Consider the following 26,581-nt stretch of genomic DNA (forward strand, 5'->3'; position numbering starts at 1 on the left):
GGTCTGATAATAAGACAAAAACAAACAAACCCCAACTGGGAGACATTCACTGGTATGTCTGAGTAATACTTCTCCAAATTGTCAGTATAATCTCAAACAAAAGTATCTGCGGTGAATTGTCACAACAGAGAGGATCCTGAGCATAGATGCTGGCAAAGCAAACTACTGACATAGATGTACCCCTCAACATAAAAAGGGCATCACATTAAAATCTAGTGGCTCTGAGTAAAGTATTTCCTTCCATTAACAATGGTTTGTCTCTATTGCTTCATTAATTACACCAAATGCACTATGCTAATGAAAGACATTACTAATGGGGATTTAAGTGCAGGCCCCTGGTAAGCCTTTCTCTTATTTTCCTTTTTTTTTTTTTCACTTAGTTTCAAACTGTTCATAAAAATAATTTAAAATGAAGGGACAAAATATGGCTGTTTACTGACATGAAAGAAGCTGTGTTATTGTCGAATCTGGGTGCATGCCAATGTTATGGAATGAGAAACCATGAAGATGCAGGCCTCCCTGCTCTCTGGTGATGGCAAAGTGACTTCCACCTGTGCTTCTGGAGGCACAGCATCTTCTCCTTCACCATCTTCTTCCTCTGCAATCTAACCATGCACGTGATCCACCACAGATCCCATGAGCATGGTCCCTCACATAGACCTTTTCCATCTCTCAATTGTGACCTCATTTTCAGCAAGCATCTTAGCTGACTTCATTTGAACTTCTTTATTCACGTAAGATTTAAATTCTTATCAACCTCCATCCAGTAGCTAATCATCCTTAAAACATATGCAAAATCAGGTCTACAAAGTCATTTTGGGGAAATCCAATGAAAGAGTATGTGGTAGTTTCTTGTAGAATCTCCAAGGGGAGAAAATCGTTATGGGAAACTGATGTGAATGCAAGAGGATAAAATGTATAATACACATGGCAAAAGCATAATATAAATATATCCCTGTACAATAAACTATAAATCGGGGTGTAAAAACAGACTGGCCTCTGTATCAATATCTCTACATCTTTGAACCATCCAGAAATCAAAACTATTTTGGAAAAAACTGCATCTGTGTTGAACATGTAAGACTTTTCCCCCATTGTTTATTAGGCTATAAATTCAGTAATGCTACTAATGCATTGAATTTACATTGTATTGTGTATTATAAATCACCTAGAGATGATTTAGTATACTATAGGCAAAGGCTGCATCAAAGAAGGAAACTGAACATCTGCTCACTTCAGTATCCATGGGCGAATCCCAGAAGCAATCTTTTATGGATACTGAGGTACATATGCATACGTTCTCACCAACCATGCATTGGAATTGTGCAGCTGCACAAGAAGCAAGAAAAAATAAATCTTGATGTTCAGTTAATTAATATGAATTTAATGCATGTTTGTATGATTCATCAGACCTTGGCTGAATTCAGCAGGGTTGACCAATATTTCACCTCCTATTGCTAATGCCAGAATTTCCTGTAGTGGTTAGGTGACTATTGTAAAAAGAAGGGACATGTGGCCCATGTGTCTTCCCACTGTCCAGCAAGACTATATACATTCTCACAGCAAAAGTGCAAAAGAGGAGCTTGGATTGGCTGGTGCTTCTCCAAACATCTTGTATGCACCACAGCCTGGGAATGACACTGGCCATATCAAGATACAAGGTCCAACATCAAATCATGGATTGAGGGAACACCCTCCTTGAAGACTAAGGACTGATATATCCCTTTTCATAGGATATAAATGCGTTTGAGATGATGATAATGAATAATTGAGATGATTAATAATGTCAATATACTACATATGAACTACGCAGTCAGTAATGGCGATATTAATTTATGAAAATTCACAAAGGATATGCGTTTGAGTACATATTTAAACCAACTATAGGAGTGTACATATAAATGTGTTCACCATTTGGTGTGACTTAAAAGAAATTCTACTTTCACTATTATGTATAAAGGATCAGGAGGTAACAGGATGTAGCAGCTTTGTGTCCTGGAGTGAAATTATGATTCAGTTATTAACTCTGCTGCTCAGTAGCCCACAAGAAGTAATGTGGCATCCTTCAGCTTGGCCTTATCTATTGTGACAAGGCTCCAGGGAGCTGATGCACATGAAATTCATTTCATGTCTCATTCACAGAATGCCCGAATTTGAAAACACTTTTATGATGTTGCAGGTTTCAGTTACCTAGTGTGTGATCTCACAAACTCGCAGCCTTCAAAAGAGAGAACATTAACTTCTCAGAAGCCTGAGTTTCTTTGTTAAGGGGGACCCTTGAGGCATTGTTGCCACAGAAACACACAGGAGCACACAGGTTACTTTTGATAAAATGTCATGTTCTCTAAGGGTTATAGGAATAGGTATTTTATGCAAACTCACAGTTGAATAGATGGCACAGGCTTAGATAAAATAGAGCCAAGCTAGCCTTATGTATAATACATTAACAGGCAGATCATAGTGTTCTCACATCACAGGTTTCTCAAAATGGCTCTTAACCATAAGAGGTAGAGTATGATGTCCGTAGCAGCAGATTGATACTTAAATGTGCAAATAAATGTAAAGAATGTTCTTATAATATCTGAGGAAAAACAAAATTAACATATCTCTTCTCTTAGAGTAGGTTAAAAAGCACAAAAGACATGAGAGAAAGGAATGACTCCCACTGCCCCACACATTTCTCAGTGTTTTCCCAATGTTACATTTTGCCAGGTGCATTACTTTTCTCATTTACAAGTTAAAATAATTGCAGCAAACATTCTATTTTGGTTGTATTTCCAACAACCCAACAACAGACAATAATGGTGATCTTGCAAATACTTGGCTTTCTCTTTGTTGAAGTTTATGGCAGATGTCACAGATTCTGCAGCTTTTTATAATGAATACTGAATCAAGTTTCTAAGTCCATCATATTGCCCATGCCCCCCTGATTATTTCCATATGGAATTAGAAATAATCAAATGAGAAAACACTATGATTTCCCTGAACAACTCAGTCAGCCCTCTTTGTGTGGCTTGGTAAAGGTAGGCAACACCTGCTCATCTCTGTAGTATGAATTCTCTTCCTTCTCTTCATGAGCCTCCCATGACTGATCATTCTCATGTGGAGAAAATCTCTTGTGTACTGTATGAAAGCATCACCTGTCCGAAAATTTAAAAAAATATGATGGCTTATTGACTGAGGCAGGAAATAGAAAATGGGTGTTCTGCCAGAGAGAGATGAGCTTTGGCAGAGAGTCAGAGAGAAGATTCACCTCTGACTCTGGGGAAATTGGACACATGAAGCTGAGGAGAGTTAACCAGCCATATGGCACATAGAATAGAATAAGTGGGTAATATACACTATGAGCTAGTTGGGGAACAAGCCAAAACTTATGGCCTAGGCATTTTTTCATAAATAATAGAGACTCCAAGAAACTGGGGCACTGCTGGAGAACTTATGGTTATACACTCATTTTGATACTACCAAATCCATGGACATATCCTGATGAAGGAGCATTCACATGCCTGGTCCTCTACACTTACGTGTCTATCTGTCCCATTTCTTGGATTGTTAAGGCAAACATAAGGAGAGTGGAAAACTAAATGCTGCTTTGACAGCAGATGACAACTAAGCCCCATCAATGTGCTTAGAATCTAGTGCCTGTAGCTTGGGTGAATGCATGTGTGCCTGAAGGCATGACTTAGAACCTGATCATCCTGGAATAGATACATTTCCTCTTGTCATACTGATGGCTTCCACCAGAATTATGTATAGCAAAAATCTAACTGAGAAAGACTCTTGCACAATGTGTCTATGAATTTATTGGTCTGGGTTAGGGTGAGAGCAACACTGACGTCCTCACAAGGTTTGTTTGTTTGTGTTTTCACTCCACTGAGAATGCTGGGGAAGGAAGAATGTTTATATTATAGCCAGCCACAGATCATTTGAGAGGAGAGAAGCTTGTCATGGGAAGGTTTTCTTAAAATTCGCAAGTTCTACAACACAATCTTTTTTTATTATTATTAATTTACTCTTGTTACATCTCAATGGTTATCCCATCCCTTGTATCCTCCCATTCTTCCCTCCCTCCCATTTCCCCTTATTCCCCTCCCCTATGACTGTTCCTGAGGGGGATTACCTCCCCCTGTATATGCTCATAGGGTATAAAGTCTCTTCTTGGTAACCTGCTGTCCTTCCTCTGAGTGCCACTAGGTCTCCCCCTCCAGGGGACATGGTCAAATGTGAGGCACTAGAGTACATGAGAAAGTCATATCCCACTCTCCACTCAAGTGTGGAGACTATTCTGACCATTGGCTAGATCTGGGTAGGGGTTTAAAGTTTACCACCTGTATTGTCCTTGGCTGGTGCCTTAGTTTGATCGGGAACCCTGGGCCCAAATCTGCCTATCGTAATGTTCTACTTGTAGGTTTCTAAGACCCTCTGGATCCTTCTGCTTTGCTATTCTCCAATGCTTCTCTCATCTAGAGTCCCAATAGGATGTCTTCCCCTCTGTCCCAGTTTTCTGGTAAGTGAAGGCTCTCGTGGGACATGCCCCTTGGGCTAGTATGCAGATATAAGTGAGTATATTCCATTTGAGTCTTTCTGCTTCTGAGTTAACTCACTCATTATGATCATTTCTAGCTCAATCCATTTATCCACAAATTTTGGGAATTCCTTGTTTTTAATAGCTGAGTAGTATTCCATAGTGTATATGTACCACAATTTCCTTATCCATTCTTCTACTGAGGGACACTTAGGCTGTTTCCATGTTCTGGATATTATGAATAAGGCTGTTATGAACAGGGTTGAGCAAATTTTCTTGTTGTGTGCTGGAGCATCTTCTGGGTATATTCCAAGGAGTGGAATAGCTGGGTCTTGAGGAAACCCTATTCCCATTTTTCTGAGATAGCACCAGATAGATTTCCAAAGTGGCTGTACTAGTTTGCATTCCCACCAGCAATGAAGGAGTGTTCCTCTCTCCCCACATCCTCGCCAGCATGTGGTGTCGCTTGAGTTTTTGATCTTAGCCATTCTGATGGGTGTAAGATGGAATCTTAGAGTTGTTTTGATTTGCATTTCCCTGATGACTAAGGAGGTTGAGCATTTCTTTAAGTGTTTCTCAGCCATTTGATACTCCTCTGTTGATAATTCTCTGTTTAGTTCTAAGCCCCATTTCTCAATTGGGTTATTCGGTTTGGTGGTGTTTAATTTCTTGAGTTCTTTATATATTTTGGATATTAGACCTTTGTCAGATGTAGGGTTGGTGAAGATCCTTTCCCAGTCTGTAGGCTGTTGCTTTGTTCTCTTGACAGTGTCTCCTGCCTTACAGAAGCTTCTCAGCCTCATGAGGTCCCATTTATTAATGGTTGACATTAAGGCCTCAGCTGTTGGTGTTCTGTTCAGGAAGTTGTCTCCTGTGCCAGTATGTTCCAGGCTCTTCCCCACTTTTTCTTCTAAGTGACTTAGTGTCTCTGGTTTTATGTTGAGGTCTTTAATCCACTTGGATTTGAGTTTTGTGCAAGGTGACAAATGTGGGTCCAGTTTCATTTTTTTACACATAGACCTCCAGTTAGACCAGCACCATTTGTTGAAGATGCTATCCTTTTTCCATTGAATGGATTTGGCTTCTTTGTAGAAAATCAAGTGACCATATGTGTGTGGATTCATATCTGGGTCTTCGATTCGATTTCACTGATCATCCAGCCTGTTGCTGTCTAGCACATGATCTTAAGCAGGGTACTGCTTAGCATGTTCTAAGGGCTATTAGGACTCAGTGAGCAACTAGCAGACCAGAACACGACTTGGTGAAGCTGATAGAATCCCCCATAGCTATTAGGAGCCCAGAAGTAATGTTGGATTCTCTTTCAGCATCTTCTTATTTGAAGACATGGGGACATGACATAGGGACATGCCAATTCTGTGTTGAAGTCAACATGTGTATGATAGCTACAGAGTGCAATGCACTGATGGATATATATGGGACTTCCCAGAAATCTCATACATGGATAAGGGAACATCAGAGTACAGTCTTTGTTGTCCAGAGGCTTCTATTTACTTTATTTTGATGTTAAGAGAGATAAGTTAGAAGAATTTTGATTATGGTAATATAGTTCAAATGTCATGTATCTATGTGAGATCCCTGTGTTTAAAAGTATTGTTTTTAATTTTTCCTTAGAAATGAATTTTGTGGCTGAGTATGACTAGGATACCCAAACCCAATGGTGACTGCTTTTTAACTTATTTTATATACTATACCTAGAGTTATCAAAATATAGTTACATAATGCTTCCCCAGCATTTAATTAATCAATTTCTTTAGCCAGTTACAAATGCAAAGTACATTTCTCTGGCAGATCTCCACAAGGAAGCAGTGGGAATAGGAAGGGAAGTCACACTTTCTGCTCAGGCAGGCTTTCTCTCTCACACACACAATAGTGGTGGGAACTCGGCTTGAAGAATGAATAAATTGGAACTCTGTCGGCACGGAAGAACTCTTTTCAGCACAGCATGTACAAGATGTTATTCTGTTTGCTTTTAGGATTTGAGAAGCAATTCTATGTGGGTGTTCTGTAAGAACAAGAAATTGCCATTCCTGTTTATTTTTATATGGCCAAGACACTCCTATATAATGTGGTCACACTAATATAGTGCTTAAAGAAAATCAATGTTTCGCCCACTCATGCACACCTGAACACCCACATGCCTCCACAAAGAATGCAATTCAGTTAATTTATTTATAATCATCAGATGTAAATTTCCTTTTAAGAATTGGTTTTGGTTGCTTTGAAAGTGCTAGTTTGCTTTCTATTGTTTTAGGCCTGTTTGCCATGCAAAGAAAATACAAAAGACTTAAGCTATTAGAATGGGGGCATAAGTAACTTCGGAGTGCTCAGCCCTAAATAGGATATTGATATCAATCCCTTTTCACCCAAGGCTGATGATACTTTGTGGAGGAGGAGCTGTAAAGATGTGAAAAGCCAGAGTTTGGGGACAATTGCTGAAAATGACAACTTCTGGGCAGGGCAGGGAAATTGCCCTGATGAACTCATAGAATATTGTCACTTGCACAAGATGTGAAGAATAATAAAATTCCAAAAAGATGAGAGAGTTGCTCTTGAGGCCATGTCCCTAGCCAAAGAGCCTTTGGCGATTGATGGTTTGCTGAAGTCAGAAGGACCGGTTTTCTTCAGGGTTGTGGCCCCAGGTAGGTTGCTCTACACGTCATTGAATGGCCCCACAACCATATACAGATGGGCAGCACCAACTGTACTTAATGTATTTGAAAAACATAGTCAGAATAGGATGAGGCAGAATGATTTGCAAGAGTTTGAGGACAAAGCTGGGGTGCATATAATCAAAATACAATAAATATATACATGTATAAATTATATAAGAATATACAAAAATTATACTTAAAAAAAAAGACTGTGAGAAGGTATGAATACAAAACTGTCATTGTCTCCACATTCAGAAACTAAAAATAAAAACCATATCCTAGAATAAAAGCTATCTTTCGAGGTTTTGTCATCCATGAAAGCACCATCCTCTGGCTTCCTCAGAGCTCTGCATCTATTGCAGAGTATTACAGGAAAACTTTCCGTTTTGTTCAAGACCCAAAGGCCAAAAGATGCTTCCAGTCTCCATAAGTTGTTTCATGCGCCCTTTCTTTTTCTTTTTTTAATTTTATTTTATTAATTTATTCATATTACATCTCAATGGTTATCCCTCCCTTGTATCCTCCCATTCCTCCCTCCCTCCCGCTTTCCCCTTACTCCCCTCCCATGGGCCCTTTATGATTGGTGAAAATGTATACTCAAACTCAGTAAGTAGTCTGGACTTGATGATAAATGCTGCACTTGGGTATTATTTCCAGTCAAGTGTGCAAAACTCCAGAGAACTGATTGATAGCCGTGGGATTGCACTGTGAGGGTGAGGCTTCTCATAGGACTCAACAGTTTCACTGATGAAAGGACTCGATCCAACAGTGAACCACACACCTGTAATTTCAGCACAGGAGACATGGGGATAGTTGAGAGATTCTTTTTCAGTTCTTGTTACGACATCAGGATGGGGAACCTAAATGTCAAATATGCAAGGTGCTGAAATTATCCTGTGTTCTGGTCCCATTCACTACTCGGGACAGATTGACACCAAATTTTTAAAATAAGAGAAGAAAACAAAGATCTACAGACACCCTCACCTCAGCCATGTTTTCTTCAAAGACATTTCTTTGAAGTTAATGTTTGAAAGCTTCAAGTATAGTACAACTATTTGAAATTAATATTGCTCAGCCTACTCAAAACCCACCCTATTTGGAGGGAAGAGCAATAGTACAGTACTCAATGTAGATTCCGAAGTGTTGATACATTTTCAGTGAGATGTATGCTATTGAACTGAATCTGCCTTAGGTTAAGGCTTAAATCTTTAAGGGATTAAATGAAGAATGAAAACTGCTGTTTTAATCAAGGTTATAGATGTATGTGTACATGTGTAGTGTGTGTGTGTGTGTGTGTGTGTGTGTGCGCGCGCGCGCACGTGCGCATGCTAAGGTTTCAGAATGATTTATACAACATTAAAATAACCAAATGTAGGTGTGTTTGGAATTACAGTAATAATGAACACAGCACTCCATCTCTTCAGAGTGCCTTATATTTACACACATGGACACACAGACATTGTCTGTATATCTTTCCCACAGTTCTATAAGATAGAATTCAGGTGAATACAGTTTACCAAGTGTTTCTAGTTCTACCAAACTTTCAGGATCATGGAAATTTGTAGGATTTGAAGGGAAAGGAAATTTTTATTCTAATAGGAAAATTGGGTAATATGTAGGAGGACAAGAAAGCAAAGTACCAAAGGTAGAGATTCTGTCCCTTCTGAAAACAGGAAGAGGCTAAGTGAGTGGGTGTGACAGGAGATGATGGGGCTCGGTTTTCAAGCTGTGTCACCAACAGCTTTTACTCCAAGTATTGCTCACTGCATCCTTTCCTCATGCCTCCTTATATATTTTGGTCTGGTTTCACTTTAGCTCTTGCTACTTTTCTTCTTTTCCATATGACTTATCCTTTTGTGTTTTCCCCACTGCGAAACGCAAAATGCATGTCCCTGACAGTCACTGTGGGGGGATGAAGCATACTCTCCCAGAACTATGACAAAGAAGGCTTCGCAGTAAGAAAAGAGGCTTAACTGATAATAGAATAAGGAAAACAGAAGATTATTAGCAAGGTGCGTGGCATGTGGATGGGAAATTGTGGGACAAGAACACCAAAGCTGGTGAATCCTTGCTAGACCAACTGACTCCTTAACAGGAGTCTTAACAGGACTTTTGCAGAAGGCTAAGGACGATGAATTTAACCAGTCATTAAAGTCATTAAACCCATGTAGCAGGGTTCTTGTAAAAGCTTGGCTAACAGAATGAAGGACGGGAACAGAGAGTGATCTGTACTTTAATGAGCCTAGTGAGAGTGAGGTCTCTGCACCTAAAATTTAACACATTTTCCCTTCTTCTTTTTTTTTTGTGCTCTGACCCTCCCTGGAAAGAAATTCTCTACCAGATTCTGGGCTGCAGCCCCAGGTGTTGGCTTCATAGGCTGAGGAGTAGCCTGCAATGTGGCAGTACACACCTGTCATCTGAGCACTACAAAGGCAGATGCAGGAGCATTGCCACATGTTGAGGGTCAACCTATATCAAGAAAACAGAACAAATTAATCAGACAAGAAAATAAGTCTAAGAAATAAGTACACATGTGGTGTAAAGAATAATCTTGAACAAAATTCCCATCATCAAAATTAGACACATATCCTTTATTTTCCTATACCTGGTTTTAGCAGATATCTGCATTTTCCTAGTCCTGACTACTCCTCATAGCATGGGTATCAGCTGTGCCTCTGCATTGGACAATATCCAAAATATATCCCAAACAATTTGTTCCTCTCTGGAACAACTATCACTTTAAGTCACCTTAACCTGCCCATCTCTCTGAATTACTCCAACTGCCCTTCAGTATCATCTTCTAAATTTGTTTTGCTCTTGTTCTATTTTTATCTCATCCTAAGTTTTCCATGCAAAAGTGATAGGGAGGATGACATTTTAAAACTGAAGTTGCATCATGTGACATGACAAAAAATTTCACCTCTACTGAATATTCCAGAATATACATTTCCTATGAGTTATGATTTTTCAACTCTATAATTCTGTAAAGTAATAGTCACACTGTAGAAATAATGCTTCAAAATTTGAACTTAGATTTTTCTCTAAATTTGATGTCTGTGGCATGTCTCTCTCTCTCAGTACAAGCAGAGACAATAAGTTATGATGCCTTGGCAGCCACACAATCAGAAGAGAAAACAACACTCTGTAGTATATCCTGTTGGCATGGATACTAGCTTGATGCTCTCAAATTCCATTTTGCCTACAAAATGTCTAGCTCATGTGGAGTTGTGATATGCTACACATTGCTATAAATTATATTTTGTGTTTGCTGATTGTGCCCAAATGTAAGCTAGACTAAGTAGGTTAGTCTATGCTTTCCTCGCCAGAACTTAGGTGTATTAAACATATTTTGCATTTACACATTCATAATAATTTGATTTGCAATGAGTTTTAGGGGCATAAATTCATTATAACTTAGTAATCATTTGCTGTATGGAGTTTATTTTATTTATGTGTAATAATATAAGTGTATATGTAAAAAAGAAATACATTAAAATTCCTTATAAAGAGAATCATCTGCATTAAAAATGTAATAAAAACTTATTGAGTAGAGACCTGGACGTATGTGGAACACTGTCTTTCTTTCCAAACTCATCTCCTTCCAATCTCTCTCTAAATCACTGATTCCTGTCACCTCAAGTGTGTGTATATGTGTGTTTATGTGTGTGTGTGTGTGTGTGTGTGTTTATTGTGTATATATGTGTGTGTGTTCTCATGCACACAGTTTTGTAGATGACAGGATGCCCAGTTATGAGTATTGCACATGCACTGAGAGGCCAGGAGTTAATCTCAAGTATTTTCCCGCAGGCATCGCCTTCCTGATTTTCTTTCTGACACAGCGTCTCTAACTAGAATAGAACTCGCCAAGTATGTTACGCTGACTTGTTGATGAATCCCAAGAATCTTTATGTCTCCTTGTTCCCAGCGGTAGAATTAAAAACACATGACGCCATGACCCGCATTATTCATATGAGTTGTAGAAATCACACAAAGAGCCTCCTTGCAAAGTAAGCAATTTAATAACTTAGGAGTCTATACAGCCCAGGAGTTTTGTTTATGGTTTATCTATGGATATATCTATGTATATAACTATACCTTATCCCTACTGCTTTTCTTTATATTTGGCAGTAGACAACTCCTTCTTAGGACCTCCCCCAAGACGTTCTATGCTCTTTTCCCTCTTCAGTGCTTTGCTACCTTCCTTCACACTACTTACTAGATCTCAGTTCTGTAGGCATAAGGTTACTGTGTAACTCAAATATTGATATCTGTTCCTCCACATACGGTTGGAACCCTTATTTGGAGATCGGAGAATCTCCTATCTCAATATTGTGTAAATACTGCTCCCCAGTTGTCCCCTGTTATACCAATAAGCAGCTTACAAACAATTGCTGGGCTGGACTTCCTGACAGCCAGGGCAGGAGCTGAGAGAGGAGAAAGTAGGGGATTCATCCACTGGCAGAAGACCAGGAGGGGCCAGGAGAGAGTAGCAAGGGGAGCTACAAAGCACAAGTACGGCTGGAGTGCATGCTAGCTGAGAGAGTTAAGAGTAGATTAAGAACTGTTCAGGTCTTGTGCTGTGAAACTTGTTAAAATGATACAGAGTCTTGATTATTTGGGTTATAGAGGTTGAGAGAGAAACAGTGAGAGAAACATGGTTTTATAAAAAATAACTTTAACAATTTGGGCCCCACTTTGAGCATCACCTGTAGGCTTTGATTTTTTTTAAAAAACTTACTTCATTTAAGGTTCCTTAATACCCCTACCTCATTTCCAACCCACCAAACCTAGTAGGAAAGAAAGAAGGTTAGTAGGGACAGACAGAATGTATAGAACTTTTTAGACTCAGTTCCTTGGGGGTGATTCTACTCTTTGTTGTCAGGATTCAAGAGGTCTAGATAAACAGCAAACAGCAGCAGCAACAGTGGAACAAATCAGCAGCAGCCTTCTTGAAGCATTCTCTAGGGCATTTCTCTCTAGGAACATCTTAAAATGATCTCCCTCCTCCTCCTTCTCTTCCTTCTCTTCCTCCTCCTCCTTATACCCTCTCAGAGTCCCCACAAGCGTGTTTTCAGCTGGCAAAGGCCAGATGTCCCGCACAAGACAGTTTACAGCTGACAAAGATCACCCACTCTCTCATGAAGCTGTTAAAGGTAGTTTCACATCCCACATTTGGGATCATAACAAAACAAAAACATGTTTATATAACATAATCAAAAGTTCCACTCCAGAGTTTTGCTGTTCTCTTCCCTGTTCTGACTGTCCCTTTGTTAAACATCAAGTCTTACAAAATTAACACTCGTCTAATATAAGAAATTGAAACATAGTAGACACCCAATGGTTAGTTTTCTTAATAATGAATGTCCTCAACAGTGTCTCAACAGTAATTTCTAGGATTTTTTAATCTTATCTTTTATTTTAGACAATTTAAAATTATTTTAATACCCTATGAGCATATACAAGGGGAGGAGTTCCCCCTCAGTCACATTCATAGGGAAGGGGAATAAGGGGAAAATGGGTGGGAAGGAGGAATGGGAGGATACAAGGAATGGGAGAACCATTGAAATGTAGTATGAATAAATTAATTTTTTAAAATGTCAAATAAATAAATAAATATCAATTTCTGTATTCAACTTGTCCAACTATGCTCAAAAATCAGCTCACCAATGAGTACAAGTTATGAGATAGAAATGACATGAAGAGCTGAAGGGGAACGGTACGTGTGTAAAAAAAGCAGCGTTCACAACACTGCTAGACGTGCTTCGCCTTTGTGGCATAAGCTTGCCAACAACAACATAACAACAACAACAACAACAACAACAAAAGGCTTTAATGTGAGTAGTTAAAAATGAAGTCAAGTCACAATTAAGTTCCTTCAGGATTATTCAAGTTCCAACAGTGACATAAGAATGGGGTAGACTTGTACCTGCAGAATTTCTGGGCTGTCCTGGACTGAGGTCATGCCTGCTGCTGCACCAGCGTCTGCCAGGGGCAGCAGTCAGCAGGGAAATTTGGCTAATACTGGCTTCAGAATCTTTTGGATGGCCAAGACAGTTGGCTGGAGGGCTAACAAAGGCCTGACCACTGTGTCAGAAAGGGATTGCTTTCCCTTTCCCGAAGCACATTAAATGTGGCTCAGCCTTTCTCTTGGGATAATCATGAAACTAGGTTCATGATTATAACGTCAAGTATCGATCTCAAAAGGAGTCATATGATGTCATTGGTGACTCTGGTGTAAGGCTTAGTCAGGTACACTGTTGGCAGATGATAGGACCTTGTTGTCCATGAATGAGTTTCAGAATTCCATCTTCAAAAAGGTTAATACATTATTTTTATAGGAATTTTATACTAAAAAATAAAATCTTTTTAAAATTCTAATTAAGTTACTGATAAAGATATCAGACAACTGGCTTACGGAAGCAACTCAAACACTTGCCTAGTCTCAAGCTTCATACAGCCAAAGTGAACTCCGGCCTTTCGGAAACAATGGAGTTTCAATTATGGTTTTACATTTTAACTATCCAATACTTTACTTATTTTCACACTTATTTTAACAGGACTTGTCCCACTTCAATGCCCCAAAAGATAACTTAATTTTTTTCGCCATGAAAAAATAAAAACAGAAAGCAAGCCCGTAACAGAAATGAAATTTGAATAATCATTATCTTGTAACCTCTTTCATGACTCATATGTCCTCTGGACAACATTATGTCTTTGTTCATCACATCTATGGGAATATTTCTAATAAGGGATATATAAACAGTTTTCCTACTCTTTCAAATGTGTTACTTGGATTAGTGTATAGATTACATTAATATTCAGGCTACATTAATTAATAACAGATTATTCATAGGAGCTTCCAATGGTTCTCTTTTAAGGCCTTTCTCTTCTTCCAACTCAACATTATTCAATTTATTTTTTTAATGCCATAAATCAAGCCAGTAACATAACTTAGCCAGAGCTATGGAAACCAGGAAGCCTGTCACCAGCAACATGAGAGATGCCCTGATGTAAAAGCTATTTGGTTTTGTAGGAAGTTATATCAAGTTCCCAAAGCCAGTGTGTTTCTCCTGCTACAGAAGGTTTACATTATGTTTCCTTAAACACTCTGGGGTTGAGGAGGCCTGACATCAAGTTTGAGATTAGGTTAGATTATTCTGAAAGAGACTGAAAAGTATCTGGACATGATAGATGCAGAAACACTAAGAGGCGTGACAGAGAAGGAGGGAGAAACCGTGAGATGCGAATGACTCTAGGGAGAGACAACAGTAGAGCTGTTAGGAGACTTGCCCAGGTTTGACTTGAACTCATAATGATCCTCCTGCCTTAGGCTTTTCCTGAATGCTGACAATACAGATGTGAGCCACCTCTCCTGATTATTAAAAAGAATTTACAATAAATATTCAGTTGTCATTTCAACGTTTTAGATTTCTACAATGTAAAAACCCTTCTATCGGTTGAGAATTAATTAGGAACATGCTCTTTGAATGTTTTCTCTGTGTGTGTGTATGTAAGAAAAGACAGGAAATCTGCTTATTTCAGTGATGTGACTAAAGAGGAGACAGTCCCAGATCCAGAAGTGACCACAAGAATGCAATCCCACTCTGATTGTGCAGTCATTCCTGAACAGTAACTAACTTGGAGAAATTTTAAAGTCAAAGCTGTGTAACCACAGTTAAGACAGGGAAGGACTACGGATGGTGGAGAGGAAGTCACATCTATGCTATTTCAGAAGCTAGAGATAACATAGCACAATGTTTACACTCCTCAGCCACATGGGCTAAAGAAGAGACCACACTGAACACCTGGGGAGCAATGAGTTTCTGCAAAGATGAGGAAACAATCTGACATACACAATATACACATATACATATACACACATATATACACACATATATACATATGCACACATATATATGCATACACACATACACATATACACATGTACATGTATGTATTTGTATAAAATGACTTGTATAGGATGTAGGCAAGAAAATATAGTAACAGGACAGTGAAAGCAAAAAATCTGAACAGTAATTTGAGTGGAGCCATGCATCTTAGAAATGTATGATTATAGGCTGTGGGTCTCCATGAGATTCTTTTAAAGACTAAGCCAGACTTTTTTTTGTTTGTTTGTTTTTAAAAAAATTTTGCCAGACATTTCTTGACCAGTGAGTGTGCGTTATCTGACCTTGTAGAATGTGATGAGATGAGTGTACAGCACACTTAACATGTGAGTTCAATCATTCTCAGTTATGTCCATGTCTGAATTGGCATCCTGATCTTATCTGCACCAGGAGGCTACTCTCTGACAAAAAAAATTTGGAACATAGAAAAAACAAACTAGGCTCACTGTATCCTACAAATCACTGTGCCTACAATAAACAGTAAGTACATTCTTGCAGAAGGTTAATGTGTTGTGACAAATAGAAACAGTGGAATTAAAAGCAAGGCAAGACTTTTGCATTTCTTGCCCAGAAGTTCCTCTACCTCATAAATTACAGAAAAGACACAAAGTAGCAACTGTCAAAGCAAGGACTTTTTTGGGCACTGACACCTTACATGTAACCTCACCCACCAAGATAAAGTTCCGTTTTCAAAATTTTCCACAAGTGCTAAATAAAGGAAGGTTCTTCTTTTGAAACATTATCTCATAAAAAAATTGATTGGCTAGTGAGATATGAAACAGGATGCACTCAATGATTCTCCCACATTTTTTTCTAAGAGTAGTTTTTCATCTCAGGTAATGAAACAACAACAAAACCCACAGGATTCTTGACTCAAAGGGACCGATTCAGTGTTCCACAATAGCTCAGAAACCTATGTACTTGTTGCAGTTCTAAGAGATACCCTTCCTTTCTGTCACCATGGAAATTGACATCAAATTATTTTCAGTGTGTTTTTGAAAGCAGGATGAGTGCTTCTAGCACACAATAGAGGTATTCATGCTATTTAATGAAACTGATCACTGCGCTAATGGAAGGCTACTTGATGATGAGTGATATTTGGAAAAATCTTTCTTTTACTCTCAAAAAGCAGGGAACATCCGCTACTCAACAAGTACACAAGGCATTACGAGTGACAGAGGAGCTAGTGCAGGCCCAGCTCACTCACACAAGGTAAAGGCAAGGAGATGAAAGATCGCCTTTCAATTTTAGTTTCTTTCCACTTAAAAGGAAAATGGAGTGGATACAGTAACTTCAAATGCCTCCAAACAGAGTAGGTGAATTAATAAATGTTGTGAAAGCTTACAGTCAAAAAGGGAGCTTATAGAGAGGAAAGGCAAGATGCCACTGGCTGTAGGACATCTAAGAGATTTTATTTTATTTTTTTCTATTTTTTAATATATATATTTAGTTTATTATTCATACCTAAAACAAACTACATACAGCAGGAAGAACCATGTGACAATCACTAGTTATATAAATGTTGCATTCATAGTGATTTTTTTGTTACAATTATTTTTTTAATTTTTAAAAATTTATTCTTGTTACCAATGGTTATTCCATTCCTTGTATCCTCCCGTTCTTCCTTTTCTCCCATTTCCCCCTTATTTCCCGATTTTAAATAAAAAACACATTAACACAGAGAGGTAGCCTGACCAAAGTAGCCACAATTAGCTGGTGCTTTCCCTAAGGAGACCCACTGTGGAGCAAAGTAGCCAACTATATCAGGTGTATTGTCTTCCCATTCTTGAATTGGGGTACACATGCTCTGCAATTGCAGGCTTTCTTCTACACTATATTTTTCTCCATCATTTTCTGGAGATTGTTGAGAAGGTCCCTCTCAATGGTCCCTTCATCACAGATAATAAATACATGATAGGTTAGCGCTCTGAGAAGTTGTCCCTTTTGTGCATAGACCTCTCTCACTATGCACAAAAATGAGGTCTCCATAGGTTATGGCCAGGCCTGCTGCACAGACTCTTATGCTAGGACTGATGGTGTGGGGGGAAATCCACTGCCAAAGTTCCAGATGAAGTCAAGGCTGGAGAAATTAAACAGACCTGAGGTTTACTCCTACTGACGTATCCTAATGTTGAGCTAGACAACTAATATCCCCTGTCTCTGTCTCTGTCTCTGCCTCTGTCTCTCTGTGTCTCTGTCTCTCTGTCTCTCTGTCTCTCTGTCTCTGTCTCTGTCTCTCTCTGTCTCTCTCTCTCTCTCTCTCTCTCTCTCTCTCTCTCTCTCTCTCTCTCTCTCTCTCTCTCTCTCTCTCTTTCTCTGTGTGTGTGTGTGTGTGTGTGTGTGTGTGTGTGTGTGTGTGTTTGTGTGTGTGTAGGTTAGAGGCCAGTGGCAGTATCTTCTTCAGTTATTCTCTATATCTTATTCTAAGTCAGGGTCCTGGACCAATTTGACTAGGCTGGCCGGCCAATGAGCTCCAGAGATCTATATGTCTTTACTTCCTCAAAACTGGGATTGCAGAGGGTATAGCGGAGCTAGGATTGCAGATGGTATATTACAACTGGGATTGCAGAGGGTATATCAGAGCTAGTATTACAGAGGGTATATATCATCAGAATGGGGTCTGCAAGGGTATATCAGAACCGGAATTGCAGAGGGTATATCATCAGAACTGGGATTGCAGAGGATATAACTCTATACCTTATTTTAACATTGGTGCCAAGAATGTAAACTTCAGTCCTTATGCTTTTAAAGAAAGCATTCTAGCAATTGAGACATCTCCCTACATGCCTAGAATCATTTCAAATTTTGTTCTGGGCTTTTGAGGTGAGATGGACACCTCCCATGCTCTCAGGAGCCCAGCCTAAGAGATAATAGCACCTAAGAACTCTTAGACTCACACACATTACCTGCACTATATTCACTAATTCAGTAGCCAAACAAACTGTAACAGCAATCCCATTCGAGTCCACGTGGCCATGCTTGCCCAGGTTTCCGCAGAGAAATGTGTATCTGTCCATCTTGGTTTATCTATCCACTAGCCCTTTTCTTTCAATGTGGCCTGGGGGTGATCTGGCAGAAAGAAGTCATTCCTTCACTTCTCAGCTCTAGAAAGCAAAATGGTACTTGTCTCAGCAGTTCCGTCTGCACTGGTGGGTATCATTGGAATTTAGTGAGACTCCTTAAGAAGCATTTGCATTAACATTAAGAATGGGTTGAGGCTAGGCAGGTGGAGAGTACACAGATACAATTCTAAGATGTTTTAAAGAAAGAAATTATTGTAATCAAAAGTCAATCATGTGTATTTCAGTGTATAATTGTCCTTCCTCCAGTTAGCAGGGAATTGGGTCTCTGTCCCCCCATATGCAAATCCTCAGACACTCAAGTACATTATATAAAATAGGGCATAGCATTTCATGTAAGCTGTGCATGTCTAAATGTATACCTTAAATCAACTCTAAATTACTTTATCACATCAAGTACAATGTAGGTTTTAAAAGGTAAAAAAGAGAAATAATTGTTGACATGTATCATTTAGACCCCCAGACAGCCTAGAGCCAATGATAACCAATGAGCCCCAACACAAAATCATAAATTTACTTCAGATATTGTAAGATTTTTGTGGCTTATTTTTGAAACCCATTTCATGACTCTTGGGCATGAGCTTTGTAGATGACAATGTCATGAAACAATGTCAAAAGACTGGACAGTCCTGACTTAAGGGATAATGACAGGAACAGATTCATTGGTGTTCTGTTCAGATGAATTTTTCAAATACGAATTAATTAAATCTATATTTATAAAACTTTGAGACACAAAGGGAATATTATTTTTGTATTTGAGAATAATTTGCTGAGAGTTAAAGTTAAAATGTTATATTACTGTTTTCAAAGATTCTTAGTCACATTCCCCTTTATGGGTATGATTTTCCCTCCATCAGCCACCGTATGATTAATATTTTTTTCTTTTCATACAAGAAATAGAATTAGCAGATGTGGTTGCACATCATGGTGGCAGAAGTCTGAGGCAGAGCCCTTCCCTTCATGATGACTGTGAAGGTCTAGAGGGAGATTCTGAGGACATTACCGCCCTCAGGATCATGCCTCATCACTCTGTGATTTCTCTCCTCCAGCTGGGTTTTCCTGAAAAGGTTTCCATATTACCTAAATAATGCCATGCACACAATATGCCTATATGGGACCTGAAAACCATAACAACGTGTAGGAGCATAGACTGAACCCTCTAATGTCAGAGCCAAAATAAGTTGTTTTTTTCAAGTTGTTTCTGAAAGACATTCTGGTAGGCATAGTAGAAGAGTAACTACTACTCTTCACTTTAAAAACATATTATCATTAGGCTCAGTGGTGCATGCCTGTAATCCTAGCACTCAGGAGGCAGAGGCAGGCAGATCTCTGTGAGTTAGAGGCCAGCCTGGTCTATACAGTGAGTCCAGGACAGCCAAGGCTACACAGAAACCCTGTCTGAAAACAACAACTACTACAAAATACACATTATTATTTAGTACTGCAGCCTGAAAGGGAGAGGGAATTCATTAGTTTCACTCTAATGTTATGACTCTACTCTTCTATGAAGTAGTTCCTGCTTTCCTTTCTGTAGATGAAGTACATGAGCTTCAAAGAACCATAAGGAGTCCTGAGTCACTGAACAGAGCAGAAGTCCAGACAATGGTGCATGGTGTTTATCCACTACTTTATCCTGAAATGTTTGAAGACATAAGCTTTTATATTGCATTGTGTCATAAATAGCTAGAAACACCACATGGAACCATAAAGTTAAATAACAATATTAGTAATTAACAACACTAAGAAACTACTAAGAAAACTACTGTCTTCCTTGTATGTGTTATATACCAGTGTGCTAATGACTTAAACACATATTTTTCCTTTATCATTCAAGACCATTTTGTGACATACCCTTTTTGGAAGGTTGTATGAATCAAGAGCTATTATTATAACAAAACAGAAAAGGAGTCCAAATATCTCTTAAATCAGTCCAGATGTTTTAAATTAGGAACTATGACTGAATATCCTGGACAACTCATCTGTTTGTTGATTCTGTAGATAGTCCAGGGTGTTTTCTGTGTGCTGGGCATTGCATCAGCACTGAGTTTTGGTGAGTAGTCACTGTGTGTTTCTTTTGCTCTGGTGGAACCTAGTGGGCAAGTAAATTAAGTCCTGCCAAACAATGAAAGGTATTATGCAGGCTAATAAGACAAGGCACGGTGGAGGATGATCTGATCACATGGCTGGTGATCTGATCACATCATGGATGTCAGAGGATGCATCCCTGTGACATCAAAATAGGAAACAACATCTAAAGAGTGTAAACACATTAGTAAATAAGAATGAAGATGAGAGATTTCAATAAAAGGTGATAGTAGAAGCCTTGAGACTTTGGTAGATTTTAGAAAAATCATATCTTTGGTGGCCAGAGATTAGCAACGGGAGGGGGGTGAATGATAAATGACTTCCAGTGAGGCAGTGTTAGCTTACTGATAGCTATGCAAGTCCTGTGTCTTAGCTCAGCTTTTCATAACAAATTTCCAGAGATGAAGTGGCTTAAACAAAAAACATTTATGGATCACAGGCTTAGAGGCTGGCAAGTCTAAGGTCAAGGTTATGGTAGATTCTGTTACGATGCGTTCTCTTGTGTGGACACTTGTTTTCTGTTTGTAACCTAACAAACATAAGCAGAGAGAAGAAGCAAGCCTTCTGTGTAGTGGATGTAAACATGTTTTTTTTTTAATCCCACATGTGGGATGGGGGACAGACTTGAGTGAGGGTGTGTGTTGTTTTTCCACTGAAAACAGACTTGTGAGAGAAGAGGTGATGTTTGTCCATTAGAGGAACCACCTCTCGCTGGGGTATGGTCTTTGACAACAGATAAACATTCTAATATGGACTCTGAGTTCTAATATGGACTCTGAGAAGATGTGTGTGTGTGTGTGTGTGTGTGTGTGTGTGTGTGTGTGTGTGTGTGTGTCCTGTAGAAAGAGACCCTTCTGGAGAGAGATGCTCCAGGGAACACTTTGAGGTTCCAAGTTCTGACTGCTGCTCCAGGTATCAGCTGCTGCTTTTGCAGTCACCTTCAGTGAATTGCTAGATTGCTGTTTAACAGGGCTACTGGAATCCTGCCTACTATGCTAGTGGAATAGCTCTAAGGAACTGAGTCTAAGAAGGTCTACTTCTCCTGGTTCCATTAATCTCTTTTCTCTCCTATCTAGGGTAGGTGGGTTGGAAGGAAGGTATAAGTATTAAAGAACACCAAATAAAGTAGGTTTGAAAAAGTTCAAAGCCTACACTTCTGTATTTCTGCTTCTGAGGGCACTAATTTCATTCACTTGGAGTCCACTGTCATGGTCTACTGCCTTCGCAAAGGCCACACCTTTCAATAGCATCACAGGGCTAAAGAGTCAACCTAAAAAACTGGCCAAGCAGTGAAAGGAAACAAGGGATAAACAAAGACCCCACTAATTTCTTCAAGACTATGTCCAATAAGTTCTAAGATTGCCCCACCCTTCCCTGTTTCCCAGCATCAGCACTATATGGACCAGACCTTTAACACCTAAATCCTTGTGCATTTATCTGAATAGTAGAAAACCTTGACACACATAGAGATAACCACATAGATATTTTCTATTGTCTAAGTTTTTTTAAATCATAAATTCCAGACAGGGATGGTGGCACATTCCTTTAATCTCAGCATTCAGGAGGGAGAGACAGGTGGATCACTGTGAGTTCGAGGCCAGCCTGGTCTACAAAGTGAATTTAGGACAGCCAAGACTAGACAAAGAAACTCTGTGTTGATAAACTAAAAAAAAAGCCAGGCATGGTGGCATGCATCTTTAATCCTAGCAACTTGGGAGGCAAACGCAGGTGGATCACTGAGAGTTCAAGGCCAGCCTGGTCTACAAAGGGAGAACAGGACAGCCAGGGCTACACAGAGAAACCTTGTTGCAAAATAAATAAATAAATCATAAATTCTACTTGGTCACTATATTATGTGTTCTTTTATAAGAATGTTAGATTCTGTTGCTAATTTAAGATTTCTCATTAATATTCATAAGTGAGATTGCATTATAGTATGATTGGTCTTTGTCAACTTTGGCATTCATGCAAATTTCTCTAAATAATTTTCATACTTTTTTGATGTTTAAGATTAACAAAATAGCTTTGAAGACATCTAGCCTTGTAAGGTTGGGCGAGGTAGCCCAGCTAGGACAAAGTGATTGAAGGCAAGCAATAGAGTCCATGTCATAGACACACCCACTCAGCTTACTAGGGGACTCACCTGAAGATCAAACCACCCACTGGTTACATGAGGGTAGGGGACCTAGGTCCAGTCTATACGTACTATTTGGTTGGTGCTTCCATCTCTGTAAGGTCCCCATGGGTCTAGGTAGTTGAATCTGTTGATCTTCTGGCAGCATTCTTGTTCCCTCCAGGTCCTATTATTCTCTCCCAGTGTCCCACAGGATTCCTAATGCTTAGCTGTGAGTCTGAGCATATTATTCCATCAGCTGCTGGGTGGACCCCTCAAGGAATGGTTAATTTAGGCTTCTGTCTGTAAACAAAGCAGAGTATCTTTAACAGTCTCAAGGGTTGGCTCTCTCACCATTGGGTGGGTCTCAAGTTGGGCCAGGCATAGGTTGATCATTCCCTCAGTCTTTGTCTTATCTCTGCATATCTTGTAGGCGGGGTAAATTTTGGTTTGAAGATTTTATAGGTGGATTGGAATTTCCCTCTCACCACTATAGGTACTGCCTGGCTAGAAGGTGGCCTCCTCAGTTTTCGTGTTCCCCACTGCTAGGAGGCTCACCAAGAGACATCCCCATATCCTGTAGTCTTCCCTGTCACAGGTCTCCAGCTTGTCTCAGTGGTGCTGCTGCCTTCGGTTTTCCTTCTCTCTTCAGGCCCTCAAACTTCCCCTCCCCACTCTCCCTATACCTGATCCCCACCTTGTTTCCCTCCCCACATCATCTCCTATCCAGTTCTCACTCTACTTCTTCCATCGTCTACTCTATTTCCCCATCTGAGTGATATTGAATGATGGCCTCCCTTGGGCCCTCCTTGCTACTTACCTTTTTGGTTCCTGGGTTGTGGTATGACAATCCCATAATATATGGCTAATATCTGCTTATAAATTAGTACATACCACTTATGTCTTTCTGGATCTGATCTACCTTGCTCTGTATGATCTTTTCTAGTTCCGTCCATTTGCCTGCAAATTGCACAATGCCTTTGTTTTAAATAGCTGAGTACTATTTCACTGTGTAAATGCCTTTGTTTTAAATAGCTGAGTACTATTTCACTGTGTAAATGTATCTTATTTCCTTTTTCCATTCTTCAGTTGAGAGACATCTGAGTTGTTTCCAGGTTCTGGCTATTCTGAATGAAGCTGCTGTGAACATAGATTAGCAACTGTTCTTCCATTATGGTGGGGCATCTTTTTGGTATATGTCCAGAAGTGGTATATCTGGGTATTGAGGTAGTACTATTTCTTATTTTCTGAGAAAGTTCCAGATTGATTTCCAAAGTGACTGTACAAGTTTTCACTCTCACCAGCAATGGAAGAGTGTTCCCCTTGTTCCACATCATTGCAGAATGTGCTGTCACTTGAGTTTTTTATCTTAGCCATTCTGACAGGTGTAAGATGGAGCATCGGAGTCATTTTGATTTCCCAGATGGCTAAGGACATTGAACATTTCTTTAAATGCTTCTCAACCATTTGAGATTCCTCTGTTGAGAATTCTGTTCAGCTCTGTACACCATTTTAATTGGATTACTTGGTTTGTTGGTATTTAATTCCTTAAATTCTTTATATATTTTGCATATTATCCCTTTGTTGAATGTAAGGTTGGTAAAGATCTTTTCCCAGTCTGTAGGATGTCATTTTGTTCCATTGACAGTGTGCTTTGCCTTATGGAAGCTATTCAGTTTCATGAGGTCCCATTTATTAATTGTTGATCTTAGAGTCTGAGCTGTTGGTTTTCTGTTCCAGAAGTTGTCTCTTGTGCCAATGAGCTCAAGACTACTCCTAACTTTTTCTTCTAACAGATTTACTGCATCTTTGTTGCTGAGGTGTGTTTTTTGTGTGTAGCCAATGATGGGTCCTGTTTACTCATCCATTCTGTCAGCCTGTATCTTTTTATTGGAGAATTGAGTCCATTGATATTGAGAGATATTAATAACCATTGATTGCTAGCTCCTGTTATTTTCTTGGTGGTGGTTGTAGTGTTTTCTGTACTTTTTGTTTTGTGGCAGTGGAGTCAGTTATTTCATGTGTTTTCATGGGTGCAGTTTACCTTCTTTTGATTGAGTTTTCCTTTAGGACTGGGTTTGTGTAGATATTGCTTAAAATTGGTTTTGTAATGGAATATCTTGTTTTCTCCATCTATGGTGATTGCAAGTTTTGCTGGGAATAGTTGTCTGGGATGACATCTATAGTCTTTTAAAGTCTGCAAGATATCTGTCCAGGCCCTTTTGGCATTTAGAGTCTCTATTGAGAAGTCAGATGTGATTATGATAGGTTTGCCTTTATATGTTACTTGGCTTTTTCCCATGAAGCTTTCAATACTTTTTTTGCTAGCATTTAGTGTTTTGATTATTATGTGATGGGAGGATTTTCTTTCTGCTCTATTCTATTTGATGTTCTGTAGGCCTCTATACTTTTGGTATCTCTTTCTTTGGGTTTGGGACATTTTCTTCTATGATTTTGTTGAAAATATTTTTGGGCCTTGGAGCTGGGTATCTTTTCTTTCTTCTATTTCTACTATTCTTAGGTTTCATGTTTTCATAGCCTAATTAATTTTTTGGATGTATTGTTTCGGGAATATTTTTATTTAACATTTTCTTTGATGGATATATCAATATCTGTGATTATGTCTTCTACAACTGAATTTGTTTCTTCCATCTCTTGTATTCTGTTGATGATGCTTATCTCTGTAGTTCCTGTTTTCTTTCCTAAGTTTTCCATCTCCAGGATTTCCTCAGTTTGTGGTTTTATTTTTTTGTTGTTTTGTTTTTGTTTTTGTTTTTTGTTTTTTTCTGTTTCCATTTTCAGGTCTTGCACTATTTTATTCGTTTTCTTCACACAAACCCAGTTTGTTTGTATTTTTCTGTATGTCTTTAAGTGATTTATTCATTTCCTATTTAAAAGCCTCTAATTGTTTGATAGTATTTTCCTATATTTCCTTAGGAGATTTATTTTCCCCCTATCATCTTCATAAGCATAGATTCAAGGTCATTTTCTTGTGGTTTAGTTGTGTTGGGGTACTCAGGACTGCTTGCAGTGGGATAACTGGTTCTTGAGGTGCCATATTGATCTGGCTATTGTTGATTGTATTCCTCTGCTGTGTTATAGCCATGTGGCTGTCTCTGGTGTTGGCTGGTTGCTCCTGGTGCCAACTGGTTTTTTCAAAGTTCTAGGGAGAGCCCTGGGCAGGAGGCTGGTTGTTCTTGGTACAGCCTACCTTGGGATAGTGAGTATGGTTGTGGACTGAATGCTTGATCTCAGGGAACATCCGGCCATTCTCTTCAGGTGGTTGTGTTCTAGTTAGACCCACAGGCAGGCGATTGGAATGAGGGTGTCTAGCCTATGATCTTGAGGACTGGCCGGGGGAAATGGGAATATCTGGTGGGCAGAGGTTGGAGCTGAGCACCCCTGCAATCTGGGAGCTTTCCCTGGGATGGTGGAAATAGCTGGAGGACTAGAGGCTGGAACCACTTGCTCCTGGTACCCATGAGCTCTGTTCTCACCTCAGAAACACAGATGCTGGCATTTTGGAGTCCACAGCACAGCTTCTTGTTTGTTCTGGTGTCACTGCAGTCCTGCTACTCAGAAACCGTGTGTGTTGGTGCTGCCATCATGTCACTGTGAGAGCTGTTTTGATACAGGTCAGAGAAGGGAGATTGATCCCACTACCAAAAGCTCATTATCTTTCCTTCATCTGATTTCTCTCAGAGTTTCTAACTTAATTGACATCAGAAGATAGAAATCGCTTTTTATTATATTTTGACCTGAATTTGATATATAAGACCTTTCCTATGGAAAATGCATTTGAAGGTTAAATTTATTAGATTCAAATATATAAGTTAAACAATGGGCCCTGGGTACAAAGATTAAAAGCCATTTTTTTTCCTAGCAAAGGATAGTAATAATACATTGTAAATAGGCTCAAAGATCATTGGCATTTTATATGATATGTCATTATAATCACATGTTAACTTGAGTATCACTAATATTCTTGGAATGAACTTAAAATTCTGGGTAAAACATAAAATTTTTTCTGGAGCTTATGTGGTTTGTTTTATCCTCTATTTACCCATCATCTTCATTTCTATAGGTCATGAGACATAAATAGAGTCCAGAAACAACAAAATGCACTTCTCTCCTTGGCAGCATAAAAAGAATTCTAAGATGTGGGCAGGACTTCACTTATGACATAGCATTTTCCTCCT

The 26,581-nt window shown here is 39.2% G+C and overlaps 1 pseudogene; it reads left to right on the forward strand.

Moving 5' to 3' along the window:
- The first annotated feature begins 7,103 nt into the window (after nt 1–7,103).
- The window catches only part of LOC127204740 (T-complex protein 1 subunit delta-like), a 76,708-nt pseudogene continuing 57,230 nt past the window's right edge, over nt 7,104–26,581 (forward strand).

The sequence above is a fragment of the Acomys russatus genome, chromosome 20, assembly GCF_903995435.1.
Source record: "Acomys russatus chromosome 20, mAcoRus1.1, whole genome shotgun sequence".
Lineage (NCBI taxonomy): Eukaryota > Metazoa > Chordata > Mammalia > Rodentia > Muridae > Acomys > Acomys russatus.